Source organism: Hypomesus nipponensis, chromosome 12 (assembly GCF_054491055.1).
Source record: "Hypomesus nipponensis isolate SF chromosome 12, ASM5449105v1, whole genome shotgun sequence".
NCBI lineage: Eukaryota > Metazoa > Chordata > Actinopteri > Osmeriformes > Osmeridae > Hypomesus > Hypomesus nipponensis.
Window position 1 is genome coordinate 13,657,582 of NC_140372.1, and position 24,913 is coordinate 13,682,494.

The 24,913-nt window shown below is 49.2% G+C and overlaps 58 non-coding genes across 58 annotated transcripts; all 58 read left to right on the top strand.

Moving 5' to 3' along the window:
• Window positions 1-227: 227 nt before the first annotated feature.
• On the top strand, window positions 228-300 carry trnaa-cgc (transfer RNA alanine (anticodon CGC)). The gene has a single exon. It is a non-coding gene; the product is annotated as a tRNA-Ala (tRNA).
• Window positions 301-595: 295 nt separating this feature from the next.
• trnaa-agc (transfer RNA alanine (anticodon AGC)) lies at window positions 596-668 on the top strand. The gene has a single exon. It is a non-coding gene; the product is annotated as a tRNA-Ala (tRNA).
• A 139-nt stretch (window positions 669-807) lies between these two features.
• On the top strand, window positions 808-880 carry trnaa-ugc (transfer RNA alanine (anticodon UGC)). Its single transcript has one exon. It is a non-coding gene; the product is annotated as a tRNA-Ala (tRNA).
• A 163-nt stretch (window positions 881-1,043) lies between these two features.
• On the top strand, window positions 1,044-1,116 carry trnaa-cgc (transfer RNA alanine (anticodon CGC)). Its single transcript has one exon. It is a non-coding gene; the product is annotated as a tRNA-Ala (tRNA).
• A 295-nt stretch (window positions 1,117-1,411) lies between these two features.
• On the top strand, window positions 1,412-1,484 carry trnaa-agc (transfer RNA alanine (anticodon AGC)). The gene has a single exon. It is a non-coding gene; the product is annotated as a tRNA-Ala (tRNA).
• Window positions 1,485-1,623: 139 nt separating this feature from the next.
• On the top strand, window positions 1,624-1,696 carry trnaa-ugc (transfer RNA alanine (anticodon UGC)). The gene has a single exon. It is a non-coding gene; the product is annotated as a tRNA-Ala (tRNA).
• A 163-nt stretch (window positions 1,697-1,859) lies between these two features.
• trnaa-cgc (transfer RNA alanine (anticodon CGC)) lies at window positions 1,860-1,932 on the top strand. Its single transcript has one exon. It is a non-coding gene; the product is annotated as a tRNA-Ala (tRNA).
• Window positions 1,933-2,227: 295 nt separating this feature from the next.
• trnaa-agc (transfer RNA alanine (anticodon AGC)) lies at window positions 2,228-2,300 on the top strand. The gene has a single exon. It is a non-coding gene; the product is annotated as a tRNA-Ala (tRNA).
• Window positions 2,301-3,043: 743 nt separating this feature from the next.
• trnaa-agc (transfer RNA alanine (anticodon AGC)) lies at window positions 3,044-3,116 on the top strand. Its single transcript has one exon. It is a non-coding gene; the product is annotated as a tRNA-Ala (tRNA).
• A 139-nt stretch (window positions 3,117-3,255) lies between these two features.
• On the top strand, window positions 3,256-3,328 carry trnaa-ugc (transfer RNA alanine (anticodon UGC)). The gene has a single exon. It is a non-coding gene; the product is annotated as a tRNA-Ala (tRNA).
• Window positions 3,329-4,283: 955 nt separating this feature from the next.
• On the top strand, window positions 4,284-4,356 carry trnaa-ugc (transfer RNA alanine (anticodon UGC)). The gene has a single exon. It is a non-coding gene; the product is annotated as a tRNA-Ala (tRNA).
• A 163-nt stretch (window positions 4,357-4,519) lies between these two features.
• On the top strand, window positions 4,520-4,592 carry trnaa-cgc (transfer RNA alanine (anticodon CGC)). Its single transcript has one exon. It is a non-coding gene; the product is annotated as a tRNA-Ala (tRNA).
• A 300-nt stretch (window positions 4,593-4,892) lies between these two features.
• trnaa-agc (transfer RNA alanine (anticodon AGC)) lies at window positions 4,893-4,965 on the top strand. Its single transcript has one exon. It is a non-coding gene; the product is annotated as a tRNA-Ala (tRNA).
• A 375-nt stretch (window positions 4,966-5,340) lies between these two features.
• Window positions 5,341-5,413, top strand: trnaa-cgc (transfer RNA alanine (anticodon CGC)). The gene has a single exon. It is a non-coding gene; the product is annotated as a tRNA-Ala (tRNA).
• Window positions 5,414-5,708: 295 nt separating this feature from the next.
• Window positions 5,709-5,781, top strand: trnaa-agc (transfer RNA alanine (anticodon AGC)). The gene has a single exon. It is a non-coding gene; the product is annotated as a tRNA-Ala (tRNA).
• Window positions 5,782-6,287: 506 nt separating this feature from the next.
• Window positions 6,288-6,360, top strand: trnaa-agc (transfer RNA alanine (anticodon AGC)). The gene has a single exon. It is a non-coding gene; the product is annotated as a tRNA-Ala (tRNA).
• A 139-nt stretch (window positions 6,361-6,499) lies between these two features.
• Window positions 6,500-6,572, top strand: trnaa-ugc (transfer RNA alanine (anticodon UGC)). The gene has a single exon. It is a non-coding gene; the product is annotated as a tRNA-Ala (tRNA).
• Window positions 6,573-6,735: 163 nt separating this feature from the next.
• trnaa-cgc (transfer RNA alanine (anticodon CGC)) lies at window positions 6,736-6,808 on the top strand. Its single transcript has one exon. It is a non-coding gene; the product is annotated as a tRNA-Ala (tRNA).
• A 295-nt stretch (window positions 6,809-7,103) lies between these two features.
• Window positions 7,104-7,176, top strand: trnaa-agc (transfer RNA alanine (anticodon AGC)). The gene has a single exon. It is a non-coding gene; the product is annotated as a tRNA-Ala (tRNA).
• A 955-nt stretch (window positions 7,177-8,131) lies between these two features.
• trnaa-ugc (transfer RNA alanine (anticodon UGC)) lies at window positions 8,132-8,204 on the top strand. Its single transcript has one exon. It is a non-coding gene; the product is annotated as a tRNA-Ala (tRNA).
• Window positions 8,205-8,740: 536 nt separating this feature from the next.
• On the top strand, window positions 8,741-8,813 carry trnaa-agc (transfer RNA alanine (anticodon AGC)). Its single transcript has one exon. It is a non-coding gene; the product is annotated as a tRNA-Ala (tRNA).
• A 375-nt stretch (window positions 8,814-9,188) lies between these two features.
• Window positions 9,189-9,261, top strand: trnaa-cgc (transfer RNA alanine (anticodon CGC)). Its single transcript has one exon. It is a non-coding gene; the product is annotated as a tRNA-Ala (tRNA).
• A 295-nt stretch (window positions 9,262-9,556) lies between these two features.
• Window positions 9,557-9,629, top strand: trnaa-agc (transfer RNA alanine (anticodon AGC)). Its single transcript has one exon. It is a non-coding gene; the product is annotated as a tRNA-Ala (tRNA).
• Window positions 9,630-9,768: 139 nt separating this feature from the next.
• Window positions 9,769-9,841, top strand: trnaa-ugc (transfer RNA alanine (anticodon UGC)). Its single transcript has one exon. It is a non-coding gene; the product is annotated as a tRNA-Ala (tRNA).
• Window positions 9,842-10,004: 163 nt separating this feature from the next.
• Window positions 10,005-10,077, top strand: trnaa-cgc (transfer RNA alanine (anticodon CGC)). Its single transcript has one exon. It is a non-coding gene; the product is annotated as a tRNA-Ala (tRNA).
• A 295-nt stretch (window positions 10,078-10,372) lies between these two features.
• Window positions 10,373-10,445, top strand: trnaa-agc (transfer RNA alanine (anticodon AGC)). The gene has a single exon. It is a non-coding gene; the product is annotated as a tRNA-Ala (tRNA).
• Window positions 10,446-10,584: 139 nt separating this feature from the next.
• On the top strand, window positions 10,585-10,657 carry trnaa-ugc (transfer RNA alanine (anticodon UGC)). The gene has a single exon. It is a non-coding gene; the product is annotated as a tRNA-Ala (tRNA).
• Window positions 10,658-10,820: 163 nt separating this feature from the next.
• trnaa-cgc (transfer RNA alanine (anticodon CGC)) lies at window positions 10,821-10,893 on the top strand. Its single transcript has one exon. It is a non-coding gene; the product is annotated as a tRNA-Ala (tRNA).
• Window positions 10,894-11,188: 295 nt separating this feature from the next.
• On the top strand, window positions 11,189-11,261 carry trnaa-agc (transfer RNA alanine (anticodon AGC)). The gene has a single exon. It is a non-coding gene; the product is annotated as a tRNA-Ala (tRNA).
• Window positions 11,262-11,636: 375 nt separating this feature from the next.
• Window positions 11,637-11,709, top strand: trnaa-cgc (transfer RNA alanine (anticodon CGC)). Its single transcript has one exon. It is a non-coding gene; the product is annotated as a tRNA-Ala (tRNA).
• A 295-nt stretch (window positions 11,710-12,004) lies between these two features.
• Window positions 12,005-12,077, top strand: trnaa-agc (transfer RNA alanine (anticodon AGC)). The gene has a single exon. It is a non-coding gene; the product is annotated as a tRNA-Ala (tRNA).
• A 375-nt stretch (window positions 12,078-12,452) lies between these two features.
• Window positions 12,453-12,525, top strand: trnaa-cgc (transfer RNA alanine (anticodon CGC)). The gene has a single exon. It is a non-coding gene; the product is annotated as a tRNA-Ala (tRNA).
• Window positions 12,526-12,820: 295 nt separating this feature from the next.
• trnaa-agc (transfer RNA alanine (anticodon AGC)) lies at window positions 12,821-12,893 on the top strand. Its single transcript has one exon. It is a non-coding gene; the product is annotated as a tRNA-Ala (tRNA).
• A 375-nt stretch (window positions 12,894-13,268) lies between these two features.
• On the top strand, window positions 13,269-13,341 carry trnaa-cgc (transfer RNA alanine (anticodon CGC)). Its single transcript has one exon. It is a non-coding gene; the product is annotated as a tRNA-Ala (tRNA).
• Window positions 13,342-13,636: 295 nt separating this feature from the next.
• On the top strand, window positions 13,637-13,709 carry trnaa-agc (transfer RNA alanine (anticodon AGC)). Its single transcript has one exon. It is a non-coding gene; the product is annotated as a tRNA-Ala (tRNA).
• Window positions 13,710-13,848: 139 nt separating this feature from the next.
• Window positions 13,849-13,921, top strand: trnaa-ugc (transfer RNA alanine (anticodon UGC)). Its single transcript has one exon. It is a non-coding gene; the product is annotated as a tRNA-Ala (tRNA).
• Window positions 13,922-14,452: 531 nt separating this feature from the next.
• trnaa-agc (transfer RNA alanine (anticodon AGC)) lies at window positions 14,453-14,525 on the top strand. The gene has a single exon. It is a non-coding gene; the product is annotated as a tRNA-Ala (tRNA).
• Window positions 14,526-14,876: 351 nt separating this feature from the next.
• On the top strand, window positions 14,877-14,949 carry trnaa-ugc (transfer RNA alanine (anticodon UGC)). Its single transcript has one exon. It is a non-coding gene; the product is annotated as a tRNA-Ala (tRNA).
• A 163-nt stretch (window positions 14,950-15,112) lies between these two features.
• trnaa-cgc (transfer RNA alanine (anticodon CGC)) lies at window positions 15,113-15,185 on the top strand. The gene has a single exon. It is a non-coding gene; the product is annotated as a tRNA-Ala (tRNA).
• Window positions 15,186-15,480: 295 nt separating this feature from the next.
• On the top strand, window positions 15,481-15,553 carry trnaa-ugc (transfer RNA alanine (anticodon UGC)). Its single transcript has one exon. It is a non-coding gene; the product is annotated as a tRNA-Ala (tRNA).
• A 743-nt stretch (window positions 15,554-16,296) lies between these two features.
• On the top strand, window positions 16,297-16,369 carry trnaa-agc (transfer RNA alanine (anticodon AGC)). Its single transcript has one exon. It is a non-coding gene; the product is annotated as a tRNA-Ala (tRNA).
• Window positions 16,370-16,744: 375 nt separating this feature from the next.
• On the top strand, window positions 16,745-16,817 carry trnaa-cgc (transfer RNA alanine (anticodon CGC)). The gene has a single exon. It is a non-coding gene; the product is annotated as a tRNA-Ala (tRNA).
• A 295-nt stretch (window positions 16,818-17,112) lies between these two features.
• On the top strand, window positions 17,113-17,185 carry trnaa-agc (transfer RNA alanine (anticodon AGC)). Its single transcript has one exon. It is a non-coding gene; the product is annotated as a tRNA-Ala (tRNA).
• Window positions 17,186-17,560: 375 nt separating this feature from the next.
• On the top strand, window positions 17,561-17,633 carry trnaa-cgc (transfer RNA alanine (anticodon CGC)). The gene has a single exon. It is a non-coding gene; the product is annotated as a tRNA-Ala (tRNA).
• A 295-nt stretch (window positions 17,634-17,928) lies between these two features.
• Window positions 17,929-18,001, top strand: trnaa-agc (transfer RNA alanine (anticodon AGC)). The gene has a single exon. It is a non-coding gene; the product is annotated as a tRNA-Ala (tRNA).
• Window positions 18,002-18,140: 139 nt separating this feature from the next.
• Window positions 18,141-18,213, top strand: trnaa-ugc (transfer RNA alanine (anticodon UGC)). The gene has a single exon. It is a non-coding gene; the product is annotated as a tRNA-Ala (tRNA).
• A 531-nt stretch (window positions 18,214-18,744) lies between these two features.
• trnaa-agc (transfer RNA alanine (anticodon AGC)) lies at window positions 18,745-18,817 on the top strand. Its single transcript has one exon. It is a non-coding gene; the product is annotated as a tRNA-Ala (tRNA).
• Window positions 18,818-19,168: 351 nt separating this feature from the next.
• On the top strand, window positions 19,169-19,241 carry trnaa-ugc (transfer RNA alanine (anticodon UGC)). Its single transcript has one exon. It is a non-coding gene; the product is annotated as a tRNA-Ala (tRNA).
• Window positions 19,242-19,404: 163 nt separating this feature from the next.
• trnaa-cgc (transfer RNA alanine (anticodon CGC)) lies at window positions 19,405-19,477 on the top strand. Its single transcript has one exon. It is a non-coding gene; the product is annotated as a tRNA-Ala (tRNA).
• Window positions 19,478-19,772: 295 nt separating this feature from the next.
• trnaa-ugc (transfer RNA alanine (anticodon UGC)) lies at window positions 19,773-19,845 on the top strand. Its single transcript has one exon. It is a non-coding gene; the product is annotated as a tRNA-Ala (tRNA).
• Window positions 19,846-20,588: 743 nt separating this feature from the next.
• On the top strand, window positions 20,589-20,661 carry trnaa-agc (transfer RNA alanine (anticodon AGC)). The gene has a single exon. It is a non-coding gene; the product is annotated as a tRNA-Ala (tRNA).
• A 743-nt stretch (window positions 20,662-21,404) lies between these two features.
• Window positions 21,405-21,477, top strand: trnaa-agc (transfer RNA alanine (anticodon AGC)). The gene has a single exon. It is a non-coding gene; the product is annotated as a tRNA-Ala (tRNA).
• Window positions 21,478-21,616: 139 nt separating this feature from the next.
• trnaa-ugc (transfer RNA alanine (anticodon UGC)) lies at window positions 21,617-21,689 on the top strand. Its single transcript has one exon. It is a non-coding gene; the product is annotated as a tRNA-Ala (tRNA).
• Window positions 21,690-22,220: 531 nt separating this feature from the next.
• trnaa-agc (transfer RNA alanine (anticodon AGC)) lies at window positions 22,221-22,293 on the top strand. Its single transcript has one exon. It is a non-coding gene; the product is annotated as a tRNA-Ala (tRNA).
• Window positions 22,294-23,036: 743 nt separating this feature from the next.
• On the top strand, window positions 23,037-23,109 carry trnaa-agc (transfer RNA alanine (anticodon AGC)). Its single transcript has one exon. It is a non-coding gene; the product is annotated as a tRNA-Ala (tRNA).
• A 743-nt stretch (window positions 23,110-23,852) lies between these two features.
• On the top strand, window positions 23,853-23,925 carry trnaa-agc (transfer RNA alanine (anticodon AGC)). Its single transcript has one exon. It is a non-coding gene; the product is annotated as a tRNA-Ala (tRNA).
• Window positions 23,926-24,300: 375 nt separating this feature from the next.
• Window positions 24,301-24,373, top strand: trnaa-cgc (transfer RNA alanine (anticodon CGC)). Its single transcript has one exon. It is a non-coding gene; the product is annotated as a tRNA-Ala (tRNA).
• A 295-nt stretch (window positions 24,374-24,668) lies between these two features.
• Window positions 24,669-24,741, top strand: trnaa-agc (transfer RNA alanine (anticodon AGC)). Its single transcript has one exon. It is a non-coding gene; the product is annotated as a tRNA-Ala (tRNA).
• Window positions 24,742-24,913: the final 172 nt, after the last annotated feature.

Here is a 24,913-nt window from a genome sequence, read left to right on the forward strand (position 1 = left end):
GCTCAAATGGTAGAGCGCTCGCTTTGCATGCGAGAGGTAGCGGGATCGATGCCCGCATCCTCCATAGGTGATGCTGTTTAACTGGCAAGATTTAGCTTCTTTCCACAGAAACATTAACAAGAATCGCATTTGCATGAAGGACGACGACTTCCGAGACACAGTTGATTTCAGACAATTTGTGTCCTCATGCTGACCCTCACCAGTTCCCCGACAAGCAGCTTAACATGGGGGAATTAGCTCAAGTGGTAGAGCGCTTGCTTCGCATGCGAGAGGCAGCGGGATCGATCCCTGCATTCTCCAACAGATTGTTTTCATTGAAAAATGGAGCTCCGTTCCACAACAAACTTTGCACGTGTTTCGTAAAAGCAGCTCCAAAGCATGGGACGATTCAACTCTCCCAGGTAGGAGCAATGGAAGTGCGAGTTAGCTCAAATGCCGCAGCGCTTCCTTTGCCTGTCTTATGCAGCGGAATCGGTACCCGCATTCCCTGTGAGATTCCAACTGATGTCAAGTAAGCAGTCGAACCAGATTGTAGATTGTGACTCAAGACCGAGGAGTTTTGAACTCTGCCAAGGATAGTTGTCACATGTAAGGTGGGGGATTAGCTCAAATGGTAGAGTGCTCGCTTAGCATGCGAGAGGTAGCGGGATCGATGCCCGCATCCTCCATAGGTGATTCTGTTTAGCTGGCAAGATTTAGCTTCTTTCCACAGAAACATTTACAAGAATCGCATGAAGGATGACTACTTCACAGACACGGTTGTCCTAATGCTGACGATCACAAGTTTCCCGATGAGAAACTCAACATGGGGGATTAGCTCAAATGGGAGAGCGCTCGCTTTGCATGCGAGAGGTAGCGGGATCGATGCCCGCATCCTCCATAGGTAATGCTGTTTAACTGGCAAGATTTAGCTTCTTTCCACAGAAACATTAACAAGAATCGCATTGGCATGAAGGACGACGACTTCCGAGACACGGTTGATTTCAGACAATTTGTGTCCTCATGCTGACCCTCACCAGTTCCCCGACAAGCAGCTTAACATGGGGGAATTAGCTCAAGTGGTAGAGCGCTTGCTTCGCATGCGAGAGGCAGCGGGATCGATGCCCGCATTCTCCAACAGATTTTTTTCATTGAAAAATGGAGCTCCGTTCCACAACAAACTTTGCACGTGTTTCGGAAAAGCAGCTCCAAAGCATGGGACGATTCAACTCTCCCAGGTAGGAGCAATGGAAGTGCGAGTTGGCTCAAAAGCCGCAGCGCTTCCTTTGCCTGTCTTATGCAGCGGAATCGGTACCCGCATTCCCTGTGAGATTCCAACTGATGTCAAGTAAGCAGTCGAACCAGATTGTAGATTGTGACTCAAGACCGAGGAGTTTTGAACTCTGCCAAGGATAGTTGTCACATGTAAGGTGGGGGATTAGCTCAAATGGTAGAGTGCTCGCTTAGCATGCGAGAGGTAGCGGGATCGATGCCCGCATCCTCCATAGGTGATTCTGTTTAGCTGGCAAGATTTAGCTTCTTTCCACAGAAACATTTACAAGAATCGCATGAAGGATGACTACTTCACAGACACGGTTGTCCTAATGCTGACGATCACAAGTTTCCCGATGAGAAACTCAACATGGGGGATTAGCTCAAATGGGAGAGCGCTCGCTTTGCATGCGAGAGGTAGCGGGATCGATGCCCGCATCCTCCATAGGTAATGCTGTTTAACTGGCAAGATTTAGCTTCTTTCCACAGAAACATTAACAAGAATCGCATTGGCATGAAGGACGACGACTTCCGAGACACGGTTGATTTCAGACAATTTGTGTCCTCATGCTGACCCTCACCAGTTCCCCGACAAGCAGCTTAACATGGGGGAATTAGCTCAAGTGGTAGAGCGCTTGCTTCGCATGCGAGAGGCAGCGGGATCGATGCCCGCATTCTCCAACAGATTTTTTTCATTGAAAAATGGAGCTCCGTTCCACAACAAACTTTGCACGTGTTTCGGAAAAGCAGCTCCAAAGCATGGGACGATTCAACTCTCCCAGGTAGGAGCAATGGAAGTGCGAGTTGGCTCAAATGCCGCAGCGCTTCCTTTGCCTGTCTTATGCAGCGGAATCGGTACCCGCATTCCCTGTGAGATTCCAACTGATGTCAAGTAAGCAGTCGAACCAGATTGTAGATTGTGACTCAAGACCGAGGAGTTTTGAACTCTGCCAAGGATAGTTGTCACATGTAAGGTGGGGGATTAGCTCAAATGGTAGAGCGCTCGCTTAGCATGCGAGAGGTAGCGGGATCGATGCCCGCATCCTCCATAGGTGATTCTGTTTAGCTGGCAAGATTTAGCTTCTTTCCACAGAAACATTTACAAGAATCGCATGAAGGATGACTACTTCACAGACACGGTTGTCCTAATGCTGACGATCACAAGTTTCCCGACGAGAACCTCAACATGGGGGCTTAGCTCAAATGGGAGAGCGCTCGCTTTGCATGCGAGAGGTAGCGCGATCGATGCCCGCATCCTCCATAGGTGATGCTGTTTAGCTGGCAAGATTTAGCTTCTTTCCACAGAAACATTAACAAGAATCGCATTGGCATGAAGGACGACGACTTCCGAGACACGGTTGGTTTCAGACAATTTCTGTCCTCATGCTGACCCTCACCAGTTCCCCGACAAGCAGCTTAACATGGGGGAATTAGCTCAAGTGGTAGAGCGCTTGCTTCGCATGCGAGAGGCAGCGGGATTGATGCCCGCATTCTCCAACAGATTTTTTTCATTAAAAAATGGAGCTCCGTTCCACAACAAACTTTGCACGTGTTTCGGAAAAGCAGCTCCAAAGCATGGGACGATTCAACTCTCCCAGGTAGGAGCAATGGAAGTGCGAGTTGGCTCAAATGCCGCAGCACTTCCTTTGCCTGTCTTATGCAGCGGAATCGGTACCCGCATTCCCTGTGAGATTCCAACTGATGTCAAGTAAGCAGTCGAACCAGATTGTAGATTGTGACTCAAGACCGAGGAGTTTTGAACTCTGCCAAGGATAGTTGTCACATGTAAGGTGGGGGATTAGCTCAAATGGTAGAGCGCTCGCTTAGCATGCGAGAGGTAGCGGGATCGATGCCCGCATCCTCCATAGGTGATTCTGTTTAGCTGGCAAGATTTAGCTTCTTTCCACAGAAACATTTACAAGAATCGCATGAAGGATGACTACTTCACAGACACGGTTGTCCTAATGCTGACGATCACAAGTTTCCCGACGAGAAACTCAACATGGGGGATTAGCTCAAATGGGAGAGCGCTCGCTTTGCATGCGAGAGGTAGCGGGATCGATGCCCGCATCCTCCATAGGTGATGCTGTTTAACTGGCAAGATTTAGCTTCTTTCCACAGAAACATTTACAAGAATCGCATGAAGGATGACTACTTCACAGACACGGTTGTCCTAATGCTGACGATCACAAGTTTCCCGACGAGAACCTCAACATGGGGGCTTAGCTCAAATGGGAGAGCGCTCGCTTTGCATGCGAGAGGTAGCGCGATCGATGCCCGCATCCTCCATAGGTGATGCTGTTTAGCTGGCAAGATTTAGCTTCTTTCCACAGAAACATTAACAAGAATCGCATTGGCATGAAGGACGACGACTTCCGAGACACGGTTGGTTTCAGACAATTTCTGTCCTCATGCTGACCCTCACCAGTTCCCCGACAAGCAGCTTAACATGGGGGAATTAGCTCAAGTGGTAGAGCGCTTGCTTCGCATGCGAGAGGCAGCGGGATTGATGCCCGCATTCTCCAACAGATTTTTTTCATTAAAAAATGGAGCTCCGTTCCACAACAAACTTTGCACGTGTTTCGGAAAAGCAGCTCCAAAGCATGGGACGATTCAACTCTCCCAGGTAGGAGCAATGGAAGTGCGAGTTGGCTCAAATGCCGCAGCACTTCCTTTGCCTGTCTTATGCAGCGGAATCGGTACCCGCATTCCCTGTGAGATTCCAACTGATGTCAAGTAAGCAGTCGAACCAGATTGTAGATTGTGACTCAAGACCGAGGAGTTTTGAACTCTGCCAAGGATAGTTGTCACATGTAAGGTGGGGGATTAGCTCAAATGGTAGAGCGCTCGCTTAGCATGCGAGAGGTAGCGGGACCGATGCCCGCATCCTCCATAGGTGATTCTGTTTAGCTGGCAAGATTTAGCTTCTTTCCACAGAAACATTTACAAGAATCGCATGAAGGATGACTACTTCACAGACACGGTTGTCCTAATGCTGACGATCACAAGTTTCCTGACGAGAACCTCAACATGGGGGATTAGCTCAAATGGGAGAGCGCTCGCTTTGCATGCGAGAGGTAGCGGGATCGATGCCCGCATCCTCCATAGGTAATGCTGTTTAACTGGCAAGATTTAGCTTCTTTCCACAGAAACATTAACAAGAATCGCATTGGCATGAAGGACGACGTCTTCCGAGACACGGTTGGTTTCAGACAATTTGTGTCCTCATGCTGACCCTCACCAGTTCCCCGACAAGCAGCTTAACATGGGGGAATTAGCTCAAGTGGTAGAGCGCTTGCTTCGCATGCGAGAGGCAGCGGGATCGATGCCCGCATTCTCCAACAGATTTGTTTCATTGAAAAATGGAGCTCCGTTCCACAACAAACTTTGCACGTGTTTCGGAAAAGCAGCTCCAAAGCATGGGACGATTCAACTCTCCCAGGTAGGAGCAATGGAAGTGCGAGTTGGCTCAAATGCCGCAGCGTTTCCTTTGCCTGTCTTATGCAGCGGAATCGGTACCCGCATTGCATTCCCTGTGAGATTCCAACTGATGTCAAGTAAGCAGTCGAACCAGATTGTAGATTGTGACTCAAGACCGAGGAGTTTTGAAGTCTGCCAAGGATAGTTGTCACATGTAAGGTGGGGGATTAGCTCAAATGGTAGAGCGCTCGCTTAGCATGCGAGAGGTAGCGGGATCGATGCCCGCATCCTCCATAGGTGATTCTGTTTAGCTGGCAAGATTTAGCTTCTTTCCACAGAAACATTTACAAGAATCGCATGAAGGATGACTACTTCACAGACACGGTTGTCCTAATGCTGACGATCACAAGTTTCCCGACGAGAACCTCAACATGGGGGCTTAGCTCAAATGGTAGAGCGCTCGCTTTGCATGCGAGAGGTAGCGGGATCGATGCCCGCATCCTCCATAGGTGATGCTGTTTAGCTGGCAAGATTTAGCTTCTTTCCACAGAAACATTAACAAGAATCGCATTGGCATGAAGGACGACGACTTCCAAGACACGGTTGGTTTCAGACAATTTGTGTCCTCATGCTGACCCTCACCAGTTCCCCGACAAGCAGCTTAACATGGGGGAATTAGCTCAAGTGGTAGAGCGCTTGCTTCGCATGCGAGAGGCAGCGGGATCGATGCCCGCATTCTCCAACAGATTTTTTTCATTGAAAAATGGAGCTCCGTTCCACAACAAACTTTGCACGTGTTTCGGAAAAGCAGCTCCAAAGCATGGGACGATTCAACTCTCCCAGGTAGGAGCAATGGAAGTGCGAGTTGGCTCAAATGCCGCAGCGCTTCCTTTGCCTGTCTTATGCAGCGGAATCGGTACCCGCATTCCCTGTGAGATTCCAACTGATGTCAAGTAAGCAGTCGAACCAGATTGTAGATTGTGACTCAAGACCGAGGAGTTTTGAACTCTGCCAAGGATAGTTGTCACATGTAAGGTGGGGGATTAGCTCAAATGGTAGAGCGCTCGCTTAGCATGCGAGAGGTAGCGGGATCGATGCCCGCATCCTCCATAGGTGATTCTGTTTAGCTGGCAAGATTTAGCTTCTTTCCACAGAAACATTTACAAGAATCGCATGAAGGATGACTACTTCACAGACACGGTTGTCCTAATGCTGACGATCACAAGTTTCCCGACGAGAAACTCAACATGGGGGATTAGCTCAAATGGGAGAGCGCTCGCTTTGCATGCGAGAGGTAGCGGGATCGATGCCCGCATTCTCCAACAGTTTTTTTCATTGAAAAATGGAGCTCCGTTCCACAACAAACTTTGCGCGTGTTTCGGAAAAGCAGCTCCAAAGCATGGGACGATTCAACTCTCCCAGGTAGGAGCAATGGAAGTGCGAGTTAGCTCAAATGCCGCAGCGCTTCCTTTGCCTGTCTTATGCAGCGGAATCGGTACCCGCATTCCTTGTGAGATTCCAACTGATGTCAAGTAAGCAGTCGAACCAGATTGTAGATTGTGACTCAAGACCGAGGAGTTTTGAACTCTGCCAAGGATAGTTGTCACATGTAAGGTGGGGGATTAGCTCAAATGGTAGAGTGCTCGCTTAGCATGCGAGAGGTAGCGGGATCGATGCCCGCATCCTCCATAGGTGATTCTGTTTAGCTGGCAAGATTTAGCTTCTTTCCACAGAAACATTTACAAGAATCGCATGAAGGATGACTACTTCACAGACACGGTTGTCCTAATGCTGACGATCACAAGTTTCCCGACGAGAAACTCAACATGGGGGATTAGCTCAAATGGGAGAGCGCTCGCTTTGCATGCGAGAGGTAGCGGGATCGATGCCCGCATCCTCCATAGGTAATGCTGTTTAACTGGCAAGATTTAGCTTCTTTCCACAGAAACATTAACAAGAATCGCATTGGCATGAAGGACGACGACTTCCGAGACACGGTTGATTTCAGACAATTTGTGTCCTCATGCTGACCCTCACCAGTTCCCCGACAAGCAGCTTAACATGGGGGAATTAGCTCAAGTGGTAGAGCGCTTGCTTCGCATGCGAGAGGCAGCGGGATCGATGCCCGCATTCTCCAACAGATTTTTTTCATTGAAAAATGGAGCTCCGTTCCACAACAAACTTTGCACGTGTTTCGGAAAAGCAGCTCCAAAGCATGGGACGATTCAACTCTCCCAGGTAGGAGCAATGGAAGTGCGAGTTGGCTCAAATGCCGCAGCGCTTCCTTTGCCTGTCTTATGCAGCGGAATCGGTACCCGCATTCCCTGTGAGATTCCAACTGATGTCAAGTAAGCAGTCGAACCAGATTGTAGATTGTGACTCAAGACCGAGGAGTTTTGAACTCTGCCAAGGATAGTTGTCACATGTAAGGTGGGGGATTAGCTCAAATGGTAGAGCGCTCGCTTAGCATGCGAGAGGTAGCGGGATCGATGCCCGCATCCTCCATAGGTGATTCTGTTTAGCTGGCAAGATTTAGCTTCTTTCCACAGAAACATTTACAAGAATCGCATGAAGGATGACTACTTCACAGACACGGTTGTCCTAATGCTGACGATCACAAGTTTCCCGACGAGAACCTCAACATGGGGGCTTAGCTCAAATGGGAGAGCGCTCGCTTTGCATGCGAGAGGTAGCGCGATCGATGCCCGCATCCTCCATAGGTGATGCTGTTTAGCTGGCAAGATTTAGCTTCTTTCCACAGAAACATTAACAAGAATCGCATTGGCATGAAGGACGACGACTTCCGAGACACGGTTGGTTTCAGACAATTTCTGTCCTCATGCTGACCCTCACCAGTTCCCCGACAAGCAGCTTAACATGGGGGAATTAGCTCAAGTGGTAGAGCGCTTGCTTCGCATGCGAGAGGCAGCGGGATTGATGCCCGCATTCTCCAACAGATTTTTTTCATAAAAAAATGGAGCTCCGTTCCACAACAAACTTTGCACGTGTTTCGGAAAAGCAGCTCCAAAGCATGGGACGATTCAACTCTCCCAGGTAGGAGCAATGGAAGTGCGAGTTGGCTCAAATGCCGCAGCACTTCCTTTGCCTGTCTTATGCAGCGGAATCGGTACCCGCATTCCCTGTGAGATTCCAACTGATGTCAAGTAAGCAGTCGAACCAGATTGTAGATTGTGACTCAAGACCGAGGAGTTTTGAACTCTGCCAAGGATAGTTGTCACATGTAAGGTGGGGGATTAGCTCAAATGGTAGAGCGCTCGCTTAGCATGCGAGAGGTAGCGGGACCGATGCCCGCATCCTCCATAGGTGATTCTGTTTAGCTGGCAAGATTTAGCTTCTTTCCACAGAAACATTTACAAGAATCGCATGAAGGATGACTACTTCACAGACACGGTTGTCCTAATGCTGACGATCACAAGTTTCCTGACGAGAACCTCAACATGGGGGATTAGCTCAAATGGGAGAGCGCTCGCTTTGCATGCGAGAGGTAGCGGGATCGATGCCCGCATCCTCCATAGGTAATGCTGTTTAACTGGCAAGATTTAGCTTCTTTCCACAGAAACATTAACAAGAATCGCATTGGCATGAAGGACGACGACTTCCGAGACACGGTTGGTTTCAGACAATTTGTGTCCTCATGCTGACCCTCACCAGTTCCCCGACAAGCAGCTTAACATGGGGGAATTAGCTCAAGTGGTAGAGCGCTTGCTTCGCATGCGAGAGGCAGCGGGAACGATGCCCGCATTCTCCAACAGATTTGTTTCATTGAAAAATGGAGCTCCGTTCCACAACAAACTTTGCACGTGTTTCGGAAAAGCAGCTCCAAAGCATGGGACGATTCAACTCTCCCAGGTAGGAGCAATGGAAGTGCGAGTTGGCTCAAATGCCGCAGCGCTTCCTTTGCCTGTCTTATGCAGCGGAATCGGTACCCGCATTGCATTCCCTGTGAGATTCCAACTGATGTCAAGTAAGCAGTCGAACCAGATTGTAGATTGTGACTCAAGACCGAGGAGTTTTGAAGTCTGCCAAGGATAGTTGTCACATGTAAGGTGGGGGATTAGCTCAAATGGTAGAGCGCTCGCTTAGCATGCGAGAGGTAGCGGGATCGATGCCCGCATCCTCCATAGGTGATTCTGTTTAGCTGGCAAGATTTAGCTTCTTTCCACAGAAACATTTACAAGAATCGCATGAAGGATGACTACTTCACAGACACGGTTGTCCTAATGCTGACGATCACAAGTTTCCCGACGAGAACCTCAACATGGGGGCTTAGCTCAAATGGTAGAGCGCTCGCTTTGCATGCGAGAGGTAGCGGGATCGATGCCCGCATCCTCCATAGGTGATGCTGTTTAGCTGGCAAGATTTAGCTTCTTTCCACAGAAACATTAACAAGAATCGCATTGGCATGAAGGACGACGACTTCCAAGACACGGTTGGTTTCAGACAATTTGTGTCCTCATGCTGACCCTCACCAGTTCCCCGACAAGCAGCTTAACATGGGGGAATTAGCTCAAGTGGTAGAGCGCTTGCTTCGCATGCGAGAGGCAGCGGGATCGATGCCCGCATTCTCCAACAGATTTTTTTCATTGAAAAATGGAGCTCCGTTCCACAACAAACTTTGCACGTGTTTCGGAAAAGCAGCTCCAAAGCATGGGACGATTCAACTCTCCCAGGTAGGAGCAATGGAAGTGCGAGTTGGCTCAAATGCCGCAGCGCTTCCTTTGCCTGTCTTATGCAGCGGAATCGGTACCCGCATTCCCTGTGAGATTCCAACTGATGTCAAGTAAGCAGTCGAACCAGATTGTAGATTGTGACTCAAGACCGAGGAGTTTTGAACTCTGCCAAGGATAGTTGTCACATGTAAGGTGGGGGATTAGCTCAAATGGTAGAGCGCTCGCTTAGCATGCGAGAGGTAGCGGGATCGATGCCCGCATCCTCCATAGGTGATTCTGTTTAGCTGGCAAGATTTAGCTTCTTTCCACAGAAACGTTTACAAGAATCGCATGAAGGATGACTACTTCACAGACACGGTTGTCCTAATGCTGACGATCACAAGTTTCCCGACGAGAAACTCAACATGGGGGATTAGCTCAAATGGGAGAGCGCTCGCTTTGCATGCGAGAGGTAGCGGGATCGATGCCCGCATCCTCCATAGGTAATGCTGTTTAACTGGCAAGATTTAGCTTCTTTCCACAGAAACATTAACAAGAATCGCATTGGCATGAAGGACGACGACTTCCGAGACACGGTTGGTTTCAGACAATTTGTGTCCTCATGCTGACCCTCACCAGTTCCCCGACAAGCAGCTTAACATGGGGGAATTAGCTCAAGTGGTAGAGCGCTTGCTTCGCATGCGAGAGGCAGCGGGATCGATGCCCGCATTCTCCAACAGATTTGTTTCATTGAAAAATGGAGCTCCGTTCCACAACAAACTTTGCACGTGTTTCGGAAAAGCAGCTCCAAAGCATGGGACGATTCAACTCTCCCAGGTAGGAGCAATGGAAGTGCGAGTTGGCTCAAATGCCGCAGCGCTTCCTTTGCCTGTCTTATGCAGCGGAATCGGTACCCGCATTCCCTGTGAGATTCCAACTGATGTCAAGTAAGCAGTCGAACCAGATTGTAGATTGTGACTCAAGACCGAGGAGTTTTGAACTCTGCCAAGGATAGTTGTCACATGTAAGGTGGGGGATTAGCTCAAATGGTAGAGCGCTCGCTTAGCATGCGAGAGGTAGCGGGATCGATGCCCGCATCCTCCATAGGTGATTCTGTTTAGCTGGCAAGATTTAGCTTCTTTCCACAGAAACATTTACAAGAATCGCATGAAGGATGACTACTTCACAGACACGGTTGTCCTAATGCTGACGATCACAAGTTTCTCGACGAGAAACTCAACATGGGGGATTAGCTCAAATGGGAGAGCGCTCGCTTTGCATGCGAGAGGTAGCGGGATCGATGCCCGCATCCTCCATAGGTAATGCTGTTTAACTGGCAAGATTTAGCTTCTTTCCACAGAAACATTAACAAGAATCGCATTGACATGAAGGACGACGACTTCCGAGACACGGTTGGTTTCAGACAATTTGTGTCCTCATGCTGACCCTCACCAGTTCCCCGACAAGCAGCTTAACATGGGGGAATTAGCTCAAGTGGTAGAGCGCTTGCTTCGCATGCGAGAGGCAGCGGGATCGATGCCCGCATTCTCCAACAGATTTGTTTCATTGAAAAATGGAGCTCCGTTCCACAACAAACTTTGCACGTGTTTCGGAAAAGCAGCTCCAAAGCATGGGACGATTCAACTCTCCCAGGTAGGAGCAATGGAAGTGCGAGTTGGCTCAAATGCCGCAGCGCTTCCTTTGCCTGTCTTATGCAGCGGAATCGGTACCCGCATTCCCTGTGAGATTCCAACTGATGTCAAGGAAGCAGTCGAACCAGATTGTAGATTGTGACTCAAGACCGAGGAGTTTTGAACTCTGCCAAGGATAGTTGTCACATGTAAGGTGGGGGATTAGCTCAAATGGTAGAGTGCTCGCTTAGCATGCGAGAGGTAGCGGGATCGATGCCCGCATCCTCCATAGGTGATTCTGTTTAGCTGGCAAGATTTAGCTTCTTTCCACAGAAACATTTACAAGAATCGCATGAAGGATGACTACTTCACAGACACGGTTGTCCTAATGCTGACGATCACAAGTTTCCCGATGAGAACCTCAACATGGGGGCTTAGCTCAAATGGTAGAGCGCTCGCTTTGCATGCGAGAGGTAGCGGGATCGATGCCCGCATCCTCCATAGGTGATGCTGTTTAGCTGGCAAGATTTAGCTTCTTTCCACAGAAACATTAACAAGAATCGCATTGGCATGAAGGACGACGACTTCCGAGACACGGTTGGTTTCAGACAATTTGTGTCCTCATGCTGACCCTCACCAGTTCCCCGACAAGCAGCTTAACATGGGGGAATTAGCTCAAGTGGTAGAGCGCTTGCTTCGCATGCGAGAGGCAGCGGGATCGATGCCCGCATTCTCCAACAGATTTTTTTCATTGAAAAATGGAGCTCCGTTCCACAACAAACTTTGCACGTGTTTCGGAAAAGCAGCTCCAAAGCATGGGACGATTCAACTCTCCCAGGTAGGAGCAATGGAAGTGCGAGTTGGCTCAAATGCCGCAGCGCTTCCTTTGCCTGTCTTATGCAGCGGAATCGGTACCCGCATTCCCTGTGAGATTCCAACTGATGTCAAGGAAGCAGTCGAACCAGATTGTAGATTGTGACTCAAGACCGAGGAGTTTTGAACTCTGCCAAGGATAGTTGTCACATGTAAGGTGGGGGATTAGCTCAAATGGTAGAGTGCTCGCTTAGCATGCGAGAGGTAGCGGGATCGATGCCCGCATCCTCCATAGGTGATTCTGTTTAGCTGGCAAGATTTAGCTTCTTTCCACAGAAACATTTACAAGAATCGCATGAAGGATGACTACTTCACAGACACGGTTGTCCTAATGCTGACGATCACAAGTTTCCCGATGAGAACCTCAACATGGGGGCTTAGCTCAAATGGTAGAGCGCTCGCTTTGCATGCGAGAGGTAGCGGGATCGATGCCCGCATCCTCCATAGGTGATGCTGTTTAGCTGGCAAGATTTAGCTTCTTTCCACAGAAACATTAACAAGAATCGCATTGGCATGAAGGACGACGACTTCCGAGACACGGTTGGTTTCAGACAATTTGTGTCCTCATGCTGACCCTCACCAGTTCCCCGACAAGCAGCTTAACATGGGGGAATTAGCTCAAGTGGTAGAGCGCTTGCTTCGCATGCGAGAGGCAGCGGGATCGATGCCCGCATTCTCCAACAGATTTTTTTCATTGAAAAATGGAGCTCCGTTCCACAACAAACTTTGCACGTGTTTCGGAAAAGCAGCTCCAAAGCATGGGACGATTCAACTCTCCCAGGTAGGAGCAATGGAAGTGCGAGTTGGCTCAAATGCCGCAGCGCTTCCTTTGCCTGTCTTATGCAGCGGAATCGGTACCCGCATTCCCTGTGAGATTCCAACTGATGTCAAGGAAGCAGTCGAACCAGATTGTAGATTGTGACTCAAGACCGAGGAGTTTTGAACTCTGCCAAGGATAGTTGTCACATGTAAGGTGGGGGATTAGCTCAAATGGTAGAGTGCTCGCTTAGCATGCGAGAGGTAGCGGGATCGATGCCCGCATCCTCCATAGGTGATTCTGTTTAGCTGGCAAGATTTAGCTTCTTTCCACAGAAACATTTACAAGAATCGCATGAAGGATGACTACTTCACAGACACGGTTGTCCTAATGCTGACGATCACAAGTTTCCCGATGAGAACCTCAACATGGGGGCTTAGCTCAAATGGTAGAGCGCTCGCTTTGCATGCGAGAGGTAGCGGGATCGATGCCCGCATCCTCCATAGGTGATGCTGTTTAGCTGGCAAGATTTAGCTTCTTTCCACAGAAACATTAACAAGAATCGCATTGGCATGAAGGACGACGACTTCCGAGACACGGTTGGTTTCAGACAATTTGTGTCCTCATGCTGACCCTCACCAGTTCCCCGACAAGCAGCTTAACATGGGGGAATTAGCTCAAGTGGTAGAGCGCTTGCTTCGCATGCGAGAGGCAGCGGGATCGATGCCCGCATTCTCCAACAGATTTTTTTCATTGAAAAATGGAGCTCCGTTCCACAACAAACTTTGCACGTGTTTCGGAAAAGCAGCTCCAAAGCATGGGACGATTCAACTCTCCCAGGTAGGAGCAATGGAAGTGCGAGTTGGCTCAAATGCCGCAGCGCTTCCTTTGCCTGTCTTATGCAGCGGAATCGGTACCCGCATTCCCTGTGAGATTCCAACTGATGTCAAGGAAGCAGTCGAACCAGATTGTAGATTGTGACTCAAGACCGAGGAGTTTTGAACTCTGCCAAGGATAGTTGTCACATGTAAGGTGGGGGATTAGCTCAAATGGTAGAGTGCTCGCTTAGCATGCGAGAGGTAGCGGGATCGATGCCCGCATCCTCCATAGGTGATTCTGTTTAGCTGGCAAGATTTAGCTTCTTTCCACAGAAACATTTACAAGAATCGCATGAAGGATGACTACTTCACAGACACGGTTGTCCTAATGCTGACGATCACAAGTTTCCCGACGAGAAACTCAACATGGGGGATTAGCTCAAATGGGAGAGCGCTCGCTTTGCATGCGAGAGGTAGCGGGATCGATGCCCGCATCCTCCATAGGTGATGCTGTTTAACTGGCAAGATTTAGCTTCTTTCCACAGAAACATTAACAAGAATCGCATTGGCATGAAGGACGACGACTTCCGAGACGCGGTTGGTTTCAGACAATTTGTGTCCTCATGCTGACCCTCACCAGTTCCCCGACAAGCAGCTTAACATGGGGGAATTAGCTCAAGTGGTAGAGCGCTTGCTTCGCATGCGAGAGGCAGCGGGATTGATGCCCGCATTCTCCAACAGATTTTTTTCATTGAAAAATTAAGCTCCGTTCCACAACAAACTTTGCACGTGTTTCGGAAAAGCAGCTCCAAAGCATGGGACGATTCAACTCTCCCAGGTAGGAGCAATGGAAGTGCGAGTTGGCTCAAATGCCGCAGCGCTTCCTTTGCCTGTCTTATGCAGCGGAATCGGTACCCGCATTCCCTGTGAGATTCCAACTGATGTCAAGTAAGCAGTCGAACCAGATTGTAGATTGTGACTCAAGACCGAGGAGTTTTGAACTCTGCCAAGGATAGTTGTCACATGTAAGGTGGGGGATTAGCTCAAATGGTAGAGCGCTCGCTTAGCATGCGAGAGGTAGCGGGATCGATGCCCGCATCCTCCATAGGTGATTCTGTTTAGCTGGCAAGATTTAGCTTCTTTCCACAGAAACATTTACAAGAATCGCATGAAGGATGACTACTTCACAGACACGGTTGTCCTAATGCTGACGATCACAAGTTTCCCGACAAGAACCTCAACATGGGGGCTTAGCTCAAATGGTAGAGTGCTCGCTTTGCATGCGAGAGGTAGCGGGATCGATGCCCGCATCCTCCATAGGTGATGCTGTTTAGCTGGCAAGATTTAGCTTCTTTCCACAGAAACATTTACAAGAATCGCATGAAGGATGACTACTTCACAGACACGGTTGTCCTAATGCTGACGATCACAAGTTTCCCGACGAGAAACTCAACATGGGGGATTAGCTCAAATGGGAGAGCGCTCGCTTTGCATGCGAGAGGTAGCGGGATCGATGCCCGCATCCTCCATAGGTGATGCTGTTTAACTGGCAAGATTTAGCTTCTTTCCACAGAAACATTAACAAGAATCGCATTGGCATGAAGGACGACGACTTCCGAGACACGGTTGGTTTCAGACAATTTGTGTCCTCATGCTGACCCTCACCAGTTCCCCGACAAGCAGCTTAACATGGGGGAATTAGCTCAAGTGGTAGAGCGCTTGCTTCGCATGCGAGAGGCAGCGGGATCGATGCCCGCATTCTCCAACAGATTTTTTTCATTGAAAAATGGAGCTCCGTTCCACAACAAACTTTGCACGTGTTTCGGAAAAGCAGCTCCAAAGCATGGGACGATTCAACTCTCCCAGGTAGGAGCAATGGAAGTGCGAGTTGGCTCAAATGCCGCAGCGCTTCCTTTGCCTGTCTTATGCAGCGGAATCGGTACCCGCATTCCCTGTGAGATTCCAACTGATGTCAAGTAGGCAGTCGAACCAGATTGTAGATTGTGACTCAAGACCGAGGAGTTTTGAACTCTGCCAAGGATAGTTGTCACATGTAAGGTGGGGGATTAGCTCAAATGGGAGAGCGCTCGCTTTGCATGCGAGAGGTAGCGGGATCGATGCCCGCATCCTCCATAGGTGATTCTGTTTAGCTGGCAAGATTTAGCTTCTTTCCACAGAAACATTTACAAGAATCGCATGAAGGATGACTACTTCACAGACACGGTTGTCCTAATGCTGACGATCACAAGTTTCCCGACGAGAACCTCCACATGGGGGCTTAGCTGAAATGGTAGAGCGCTCGCTTTGCATGCGAGAGGTAGCAGGATCGATGCCCGCATCCTCCATAGGTGATGCTGTTTAACTGGCAAGATTTAGCTTCTTTCCACAGAAACATTAACAAGAATCGCATTGGCATGAAGGACGACGACTTCCGAGACACGGTTGGTTTCAGACAATTTGTGTCCTCATGCTGACCCTCACCAGTTCCCCGACAAGCAGCTTAACATGGGGGAATTAGCTCAAGTGGTAGAGCGCTTGCTTCGCATGCGAGAGGCAGCGGGGTCGATGCCCGCATTCTCCAACAGATTTTTTTCATTGAAAAATTAAGCTCCGTTCCACAACAAACTTTGCACGTGTTTCGGAAAAGCAGCTCCAAAGCATGGGACGATTCAACTCTCCCAGGTAGGAGCAATGGAAGTGCGAGTTGGCTCAAATGCCGCAGCGCTTCCTTTGCCTGTCTTATGCAGCGGAATCGGTACCCGCATTCCCTGTGAGATTCCAACTGATGTCAAGGAAGCAGTCGAACCAGATTGTAGATTGTGACTCAAGACCGAGGAGTTTTGAACTCTGCCAAGGATAGTTGTCACATGTAAGGTGGGGGATTAGCTCAAATGGTAGAGTGCTCGCTTAGCATGCGAGAGGTAGCGGGATCGATGCCCGCATCCTCCATAGGTGATTCTGTTTAGCTGGCAAGATTTAGCTTCTTTCCACAGAAACATTTACAAGAATCGCATGAAGGATGACTACTTCACAGACACGGTTGTCCTAATGCTGACGATCACAAGTTTCCCGATGAGAACCTCAACATGGGGGCTTAGCTCAAATGGTAGAGCGCTCGCTTTGCATGCGAGAGGTAGCGGGATCGATGCCCGCATCCTCCATAGGTGATGCTGTTTAGCTGGCAAGATTTAGCTTCTTTCCACAGAAACATTAACAAGAATCGCATTGGCATGAAGGACGACGACTTCCGAGACACGGTTGGTTTCAGACAATTTGTGTCCTCATGCTGACCCTCACCAGTTCCCCGACAAGCAGCTTAACATGGGGGAATTAGCTCAAGTGGTAGAGCGCTTGCTTCGCATGCGAGAGGCAGCGGGATCGATGCCCGCATTCTCCAACAGATTTTTTTCATTGAAAAATGGAGCTCCGTTCCACAACAAACTTTGCACGTGTTTCGGAAAAGCAGCTCCAAAGCATGGGACGATTCAACTCTCCCAGGTAGGAGCAATGGAAGTGCGAGTTGGCTCAAATGCCGCAGCGCTTCCTTTGCCTGTCTTATGCAGCGGAATCGGTACCCGCATTCCCTGTGAGATTCCAACTGATGTCAAGGAAGCAGTCGAACCAGATTGTAGATTGTGACTCAAGACCGAGGAGTTTTGAACTCTGCCAAGGATAGTTGTCACATGTAAGGTGGGGGATTAGCTCAAATGGTAGAGTGCTCGCTTAGCATGCGAGAGGTAGCGGGATCGATGCCCGCATCCTCCATAGGTGATTCTGTTTAGCTGGCAAGATTTAGCTTCTTTCCACAGAAACATTTACAAGAATCGCATGAAGGATGACTACTTCACAGACACGGTTGTCCTAATGCTGACGATCACAAGTTTCCCGATGAGAACCTCAACATGGGGGCTTAGCTCAAATGGTAGAGCGCTCGCTTTGCATGCGAGAGGTAGCGGGATCGATGCCCGCATCCTCCATAGGTGATGCTGTTTAGCTGGCAAGATTTAGCTTCTTTCCACAGAAACATTAACAAGAATCGCATTGGCATGAAGGACGACGACTTCCGAGACACGGTTGGTTTCAGACAATTTGTGTCCTCATGCTGACCCTCACCAGTTCCCCGACAAGCAGCTTAACATGGGGGAATTAGCTCAAGTGGTAGAGCGCTTGCTTCGCATGCGAGAGGCAGCGGGATCGATGCCCGCATTCTCCAACAGTTTTTTTTCATTGAAAAATGGAGCTCCGTTCCACAACAAACTTTGCACGTGTTTCGGAAAAGCAGCTCCAAAGCATGGGACGATTCAACTCTCCCAGGTAGGAGCAATGGAAGTGCGAGTTGGCTCAAATGCCGCAGCGCTTCCTTTGCCTGTCTTATGCAGCGGAATCGGTACCCGCATTCCCTGTGAGATTCCAACTGATGTCAAGGAAGCAGTCGAACCAGATTGTAGATTGTGACTCAAGACCGAGGAGTTTTGAACTCTGCCAAGGATAGTTGTCACATGTAAGGTGGGGGATTAGCTCAAATGGTAGAGTGCTCGCTTAGCATGCGAGAGGTAGCGGGATCGATGCCCGCATCCTCCATAGGTGATTCTGTTTAGCTGGCAAGATTTAGCTTCTTTCCACAGAAACATTTACAAGAATCGCATGAAGGATGACTACTTCACAGACACGGTTGTCCTAATGCTGACGATCACAAGTTTCCCGACGAGAAACTCAACATGGGGGATTAGCTCAAATGGGAGAGCGCTCGCTTTGCATGCGAGAGGTAGCGGGATCGATGCCCGCATCCTCCATAGGTGATGCTGTTTAACTGGCAAGATTTAGCTTCTTTCCACAGAAACATTAACAAGAATCGCATTGGCATGAAGGACGACGACTTCCGAGACGCGGTTGGTTTCAGACAATTTGTGTCCTCATGCTGACCCTCACCAGTTCCCCGACAAGCAGCTTAACATGGGGGAATTAGCTCAAGTGGTAGAGCGCTTGCTTCGCATGCGAGAGGCAGCGGGATTGATGCCCGCATTCTCCAACAGATTTTTTTCATTGAAAAATTAAGCTCCGTTCCACAACAAACTTTGCACGTGTTTCGGAAAAGCAGCTCCAAAGCATGGGACGATTCAACTCTCCCAGGTAGGAGCAATGGAAGTGCGAGTTGGCTCAAATGCCGCAGCGCTTCCTTTGCCTGTCTTATGCAGCGGAATCGGTACCCGCATTCCCTGTGAGATTCCAACTGATGTCAAGTAAGCAGTCGAACCAGATTGTAGATTGTGACTCAAGACCGAGGAGTTTTGAACTCTGCCAAGGATAGTTGTCACATGTAAGGTGGGGGATTAGCTCAAATGGTAGAGCGCTCGCTTAGCATGCGAGAGGTAGCGGGATCGATGCCCGCATCCTCCATAGGTGATTCTGTTTAGCTGGCAAGATTTAGCTTCTTTCCACAGAAACATTTACAAGAATCGCATGAAGGATGACTACTTCACAGACACGGTTGTCCTAATGCTGACGATCACAAGTTTCCCGACAAGAACCTCAACATGGGGGCTTAGCTCAAATGGTAGAGTGCTCGCTTTGCATGCGAGAGGTAGCGGGATCGATGCCCGCATCCTCCATAGGTGATGCTGTTTAGCTGGCAAGATTTAGCTTCTTTCCACAGAAACATTTACAAGAATCGCATGAAGGATGACTACTTCACAGACACGGTTGTCCTAATGCTGACGATCACAAGTTTCCCGACGAGAAACTCAACATGGGGGATTAGCTCAAATGGGAGAGCGCTCGCTTTGCATGCGAGAGGTAGCGGGATCGATGCCCGCATCCTCCATAGGTGATGCTGTTTAACTGGCAAGATTTAGCTTCTTTCCACAGAAACATTAACAAGAATCGCATTGGCATGAAGGACGACGACTTCCGAGACACGGTTGGTTTCAGACAATTTGTGTCCTCATGCTGACCCTCACCAGTTCCCCGACAAGCAGCTTAACATGGGGGAATTAGCTCAAGTGGTAGAGCGCTTGCTTCGCATGCGAGAGGCAGCGGGATCGATGCCCGCATTCTCCAACAGATTTTTTTCATTGAAAAATGGAGCTCCGTTCCACAACAAACTTTGCACGTGTTTCGGAAAAGCAGCTCCAAAGCATGGGACGATTCAACTCTCCCAGGTAGGAGCAATGGAAGTGCGAGTTGGCTCAAATGCCGCAGCGCTTCCTTTGCCTGTCTTATGCAGCGGAATCGGTACCCGCATTCCCTGTGAGATTCCAACTGATGTCAAGTAGGCAGTCGAACCAGATTGTAGATTGTGACTCAAGACCGAGGAGTTTTGAACTCTGCCAAGGATAGTTGTCACATGTAAGGTGGGGGATTAGCTCAAATGGGAGAGCGCTCGCTTTGCATGCGAGAGGTAGCGGGATCGATGCCCGCATCCTCCATAGGTGATTCTGTTTAGCTGGCAAGATTTAGCTTCTTTCCACAGAAACATTTACAAGAATCGCATGAAGGATGACTACTTCACAGACACGGTTGTCCTAATGCTGACGATCACAAGTTTCCCGACGAGAACCTCCACATGGGGGCTTAGCTGAAATGGTAGAGCGCTCGCTTTGCATGCGAGAGGTAGCAGGATCGATGCCCGCATCCTCCATAGGTGATGCTGTTTAACTGGCAAGATTTAGCTTCTTTCCACAGAAACATTAACAAGAATCGCATTGGCATGAAGGACGACGACTTCCGAGACACGGTTGGTTTCAGACAATTTGTGTCCTCATGCTGACCCTCACCAGTTCCCCGACAAGCAGCTTAACATGGGGGAATTAGCTCAAGTGGTAGAGCGCTTGCTTCGCATGCGAGAGGCAGCGGGGTCGATGCCCGCATTCTCCAACAGATTTTTTTCATTGAAAAATTAAGCTCCGTTCCACAACAAACTTTGCACGTGTTTCGGAAAAGCAGCTCCAAAGCATGGGACGATTCAACTCTCCCAGGTAGGAGCAATGGAAGTGCGAGTTGGCTCAAATGCCGCAGCGCTTCCTTTGCCTGTCTTATGCAGCGGAATCGGTACCCGCATTCCCTGTGAGATTCCAACTGATGTCAAGTAAGCAGTCGAACCAGATTGTAGATTGTGACTCAAGACCGAGGAGTTTTGAACTCTGCCAAGGATAGTTGTCACATGTAAGGTGGGGGATTAGCTCAAATGGTAGAGCGCTCGCTTAGCATGCGAGAGGTAGCGGGATCGATGCCCGCATCCTCCATAGGTGATTCTGTTTAGCTGGCAAGATTTAGCTTCTTTCCACAGAAACATTTACAAGAATCGCATGAAGGATGACTACTTCACAGACACGGTTGTCCTAATGCTGACGATCACAAGTTTCCCGACGAGAACCTCAACATGGGGGCTTAGCTCAAATGGTAGAGCGCTCGCTTTGCATGCGAGAGGTAGCGGGATCGATGCCCGCATCCTCCATAGGTGATGCTGTTTAGCTGGCAAGATTTAGCTTCTTTCCACAGAAACATTAACAAGAATCGCATTGGCATGAAGGACGACGACTTCCGAGACACGGTTGGTTTCAGACAATTTGTGTCCTCATGCTGACCCTCACCAGTTCCCCGACAAGCAGCTTAACATGGGGGAATTAGCTCAAGTGGTAGAGCGCTTGCTTTGCATGCGAGAGGCAGTGGGATCGATGCCCGCATTCTCCAACATATTTTTTTCATTGAAAAATGGAGCTCCGTTCCACAACAAACTTTGCACGTGTTTCGGAAAAGCAGCTCCAAAGCATGGGACGATTCAACTCTCCCAGGTAGGAGCAATGGAAGTGCGAGTTGGCTCAAATGCCGCAGCGCTTCCTTTGCCTGTCTTATGCAGCGGAATCGGTACCCGCATTCCCTGTGAGATTCCAACTGATGTCAAGTAAGCAGTCGAACCAGATTGTAGATTGTGACTCAAGACCGAGGAGTTTTGAACTCTGCCAAGGATAGTTGTCACATGTAAGGTGGGGGATTAGCTCAAATGGTAGAGCGCTCGCTTAGCATGCGAGAGGTAGCGGGATCGATGCCCGCATCCTCCATAGGTGATTCTGTTTAGCTGGCAAGATTTAGCTTCTTTCCACAGAAACATTTACAAGAATCGCATGAAGGATGACTACTTCACAGACACGGTTGTCCTAATGCTGACGATCACAAGTTTCCCGACGAGAAACTCAACATGGGGGATTAGCTCAAATGGGAGAGCGCTCGCTTTGCATGCGAGAGGTAGCGGGATCGATGCCCGCATCCTCCATAGGTGATGCTGTTTAACTGGCAAGATTTAGCTTCTTTCCACAGAAACATTAACAAGAATCGCATTGGCATGAAGGACGACGACTTCCGAGACACGGTTGGTTTCAGACAATTTGTGTCCTCATGCTGACCCTCACCAGTTCCCCGACAAGCAGCTTAACATGGGGGAATTAGCTCAAGTGGTAGAGCGCTTGCTTCGCATGCGAGAGGCAGCGGGGTCGATGCCCGCATTCTCCAACAGATTTTTTTCATTGAAAAATTAAGCTCCGTTCCACAACAAACTTTGCACGTGTTTCGGAAAAGCAGCTCCAAAGCATGGGACGATTCAACTCTCCCGGGTAGGAGCAATGGAAGTGCGAGTTGGCTCAAATGCCGCAGCGCTTCCTTTGCCTGTCTTATGCAGCGGAATCGGTACCCGCATTCCCTGTGAGATTCCAACTGATGTCAAGTAAGCAGTCGAACCAGATTGTAGATTGTGACTCAAGACCGAGGAGTTTTGAACTCTGCCAAGGATAGTTGTCACATGTAAGGTGGGGGATTAGCTCAAATGGTAGAGCGCTCGCTTAGCATGCGAGAGGTAGCGGGATCGATGCCCGCATCCTCCATAGGTGATTCTGTTTAGCTGGCAAGATTTAGCTTCTTTCCACAGAAACATTTACAAGAATCGCATGAAGGATGACTACTTCACAGACACGGTTGTCCTAATGCTGACGATCACAAGTTTCCCGACGAGAACCTCAACATGGGGGCTTAGCTCAAATGGTAGAGCGCTCGCTTTGCATGCGAGAGGTAGCGGGATCGATGCCCGCATCCTCCATAGGTGATGCTGTTTAACTGGCAAGATTTAGCTTCTTTCCACAGAAACATTAACAAGAATCGCATTGGCATGAAGGACGACGACTTCCGAGACACGGTTGGTTTCAGACAATTTGTGTCCTCATGCTGACCCTCACCAGTTCCCCGACAAGCAGCTTAACATGGGGGAATTAGCTCAAGTGGTAGAGCGCTTGCTTCGCATGCGAGAGGCAGCGGGGTCGATGCCCGCATTCTCCAACAGATTTTTTTCATTGAAAAATTAAGCTCCGTTCCACAACAAACTTTGCACGTGTTTCGGAAAAGCAGCTCCAAAGCATGGGACGATTCAACTCTCCCGGGTAGGAGCAATGGAAGTGCGAGTTGGCTCAAATGCCGCAGCGCTTCCTTTGCCTGTCTTATGCAGCGGAATCGGTACCCGCATTCCCTGTGAGATTCCAACTGATGTCAAGTAAGCAGTCGAAACAGATTGTAGATTGTGACTCAAGACCGAGGAGTTTTGAACTCTGCCAAGGATAGTTGTCACATGTAAGGTGGGGGATTAGCTCAAATGGTAGAGCGCTCGCTTAGCATGCGAGAGGTAGCGGGATCGATGCCCGCATCCTCCATAGGTGATTCTGTTTAGCTGGCAAGATTTAGCTTCTTTCCACAGAAACATTTACAAGAATCGCATGAAGGATGACTACTTCACAGACACGGTTGTCCTAATGCTGACGATCACAAGTTTCCCGACGAGAACCTCAACATGGGGGCTTAGCTCAAATGGTAGAGCGCTCGCTTTGCATGCGAGAGGTAGCGGGATCGATGCCCGCATCCTCCATAGGTGATGCTGTTTAGCTGGCAAGATTTAGCTTCTTTCCACAGAAACATTAACAAGAATCGCATTGGCATGAAGGACGACGACTTCCGAGACACGGTTGGTTTCAGACAATTTGTGTCCTCATGCTGACCCTCACCAGTTCCCCGACAAGCAGCTTAACATGGGGGAATTAGCTCAAGTGGTAGAGCGCTTGCTTTGCATGCGAGAGGCAGTGGGATCGATGCCCGCATTCTCCAACATATTTTTTTCATTGAAAAATGGAGCTCCGTTCCACAACAAACTTTGCACGTGTTTCGGAAAAGCAGCTCCAAAGCATGGGACGATTCAACTCTCCCAGGTAGGAGCAATGGAAGTGCGAGTTGGCTCAAATGCCGCAGCGCTTCCTTTGCCTGTCTTATGCAGCGGAATCGGTACCCGCATTCCCTGTGAGATTCCAACTGATGTCAAGTAAGCAGTCGAACCAGATTGTAGATTGTGACTCAAGACCGAGGAGTTTTGAACTCTGCCAAGGATAGTTGTCACATGTAAGGTGGGGGATTAGCTCAAATGGTAGAGCGCTCGCTTAGCATGCGAGAGGTAGCGGGATCGATGCCCGCATCCTCCATAGGTGATTCTGTTTAGCTGGCAAGATTTAGCTTCTTTCCACAGAAACATTTACAAGAATCGCATGAAGGATGACTACTTCACAGACACGGTTGTCCTAATGCTGACGATCACAAGTTTCCCGACGAGAACCTCAACATGGGGGCTTAGCTCAAATGGTAGAGCGCTCGCTTTGCATGCGAGAGGTAGCGGGATCGATGCCCGCATCCTCCATAGGTGATGCTGTTTAGCTGGCAAGATTTAGCTTCTTTCCACAGAAACATTAACAAGAATCGCATTGGCATGAAGGACGACGACTTCCGAGACACGGTTGGTTTCAGACAATTTGTGTCCTCATGCTGACCCTCACCAGTTCCCCGACAAGCAGCTTAACATGGGGGAATTAGCTCAAGTGGTAGAGCGCTTGCTTCGCATGCGAGAGGCAGCGGGATCGATGCCCGCATTCTCCAACAGATTTTTTTCATTGAAAAATGGAGCTCCGTTCCACAACAAACTTTGCACGTGTTTCGGAAAAGCAGCTCCAAAGCGTGGGACGATTCAACTCTCCCAGGTAGGAGCAATGGAAGTGCGAGTTGGCTCAAATGCCGCAGCGCTTCCTTTGCCTGTCTTATGCAGCGGAATCGGTACCCGCATTCCCTGTGAGATTCCAACTGATGTCAAGTAAGCAGTCGAAACAGATTGTAGATTGTGACTCAAGACCGAGGAGTTTTGAACTCTGCCAAGGATAGTTGTCACATGTAAGGTGGGGGATTAGCTCAAATGGTAGAGCGCTCGCTTAGCATGCGAGAGGTAGCGGGATCGATGCCCGCATCCTCCATAGGTGATTCTGTTTAGCTGGCAAGATTTAGCTTCTTTCCACAGAAACATTTACAAGAATCGCATGAAGGATGACTACTTCACAGACACGGTTGTCCTAATGCTGACGATCACAAGTTTCCCGACGAGAACCTCAACATGGGGGCTTAGCTCAAATGGTAGAGCGCTCGCTT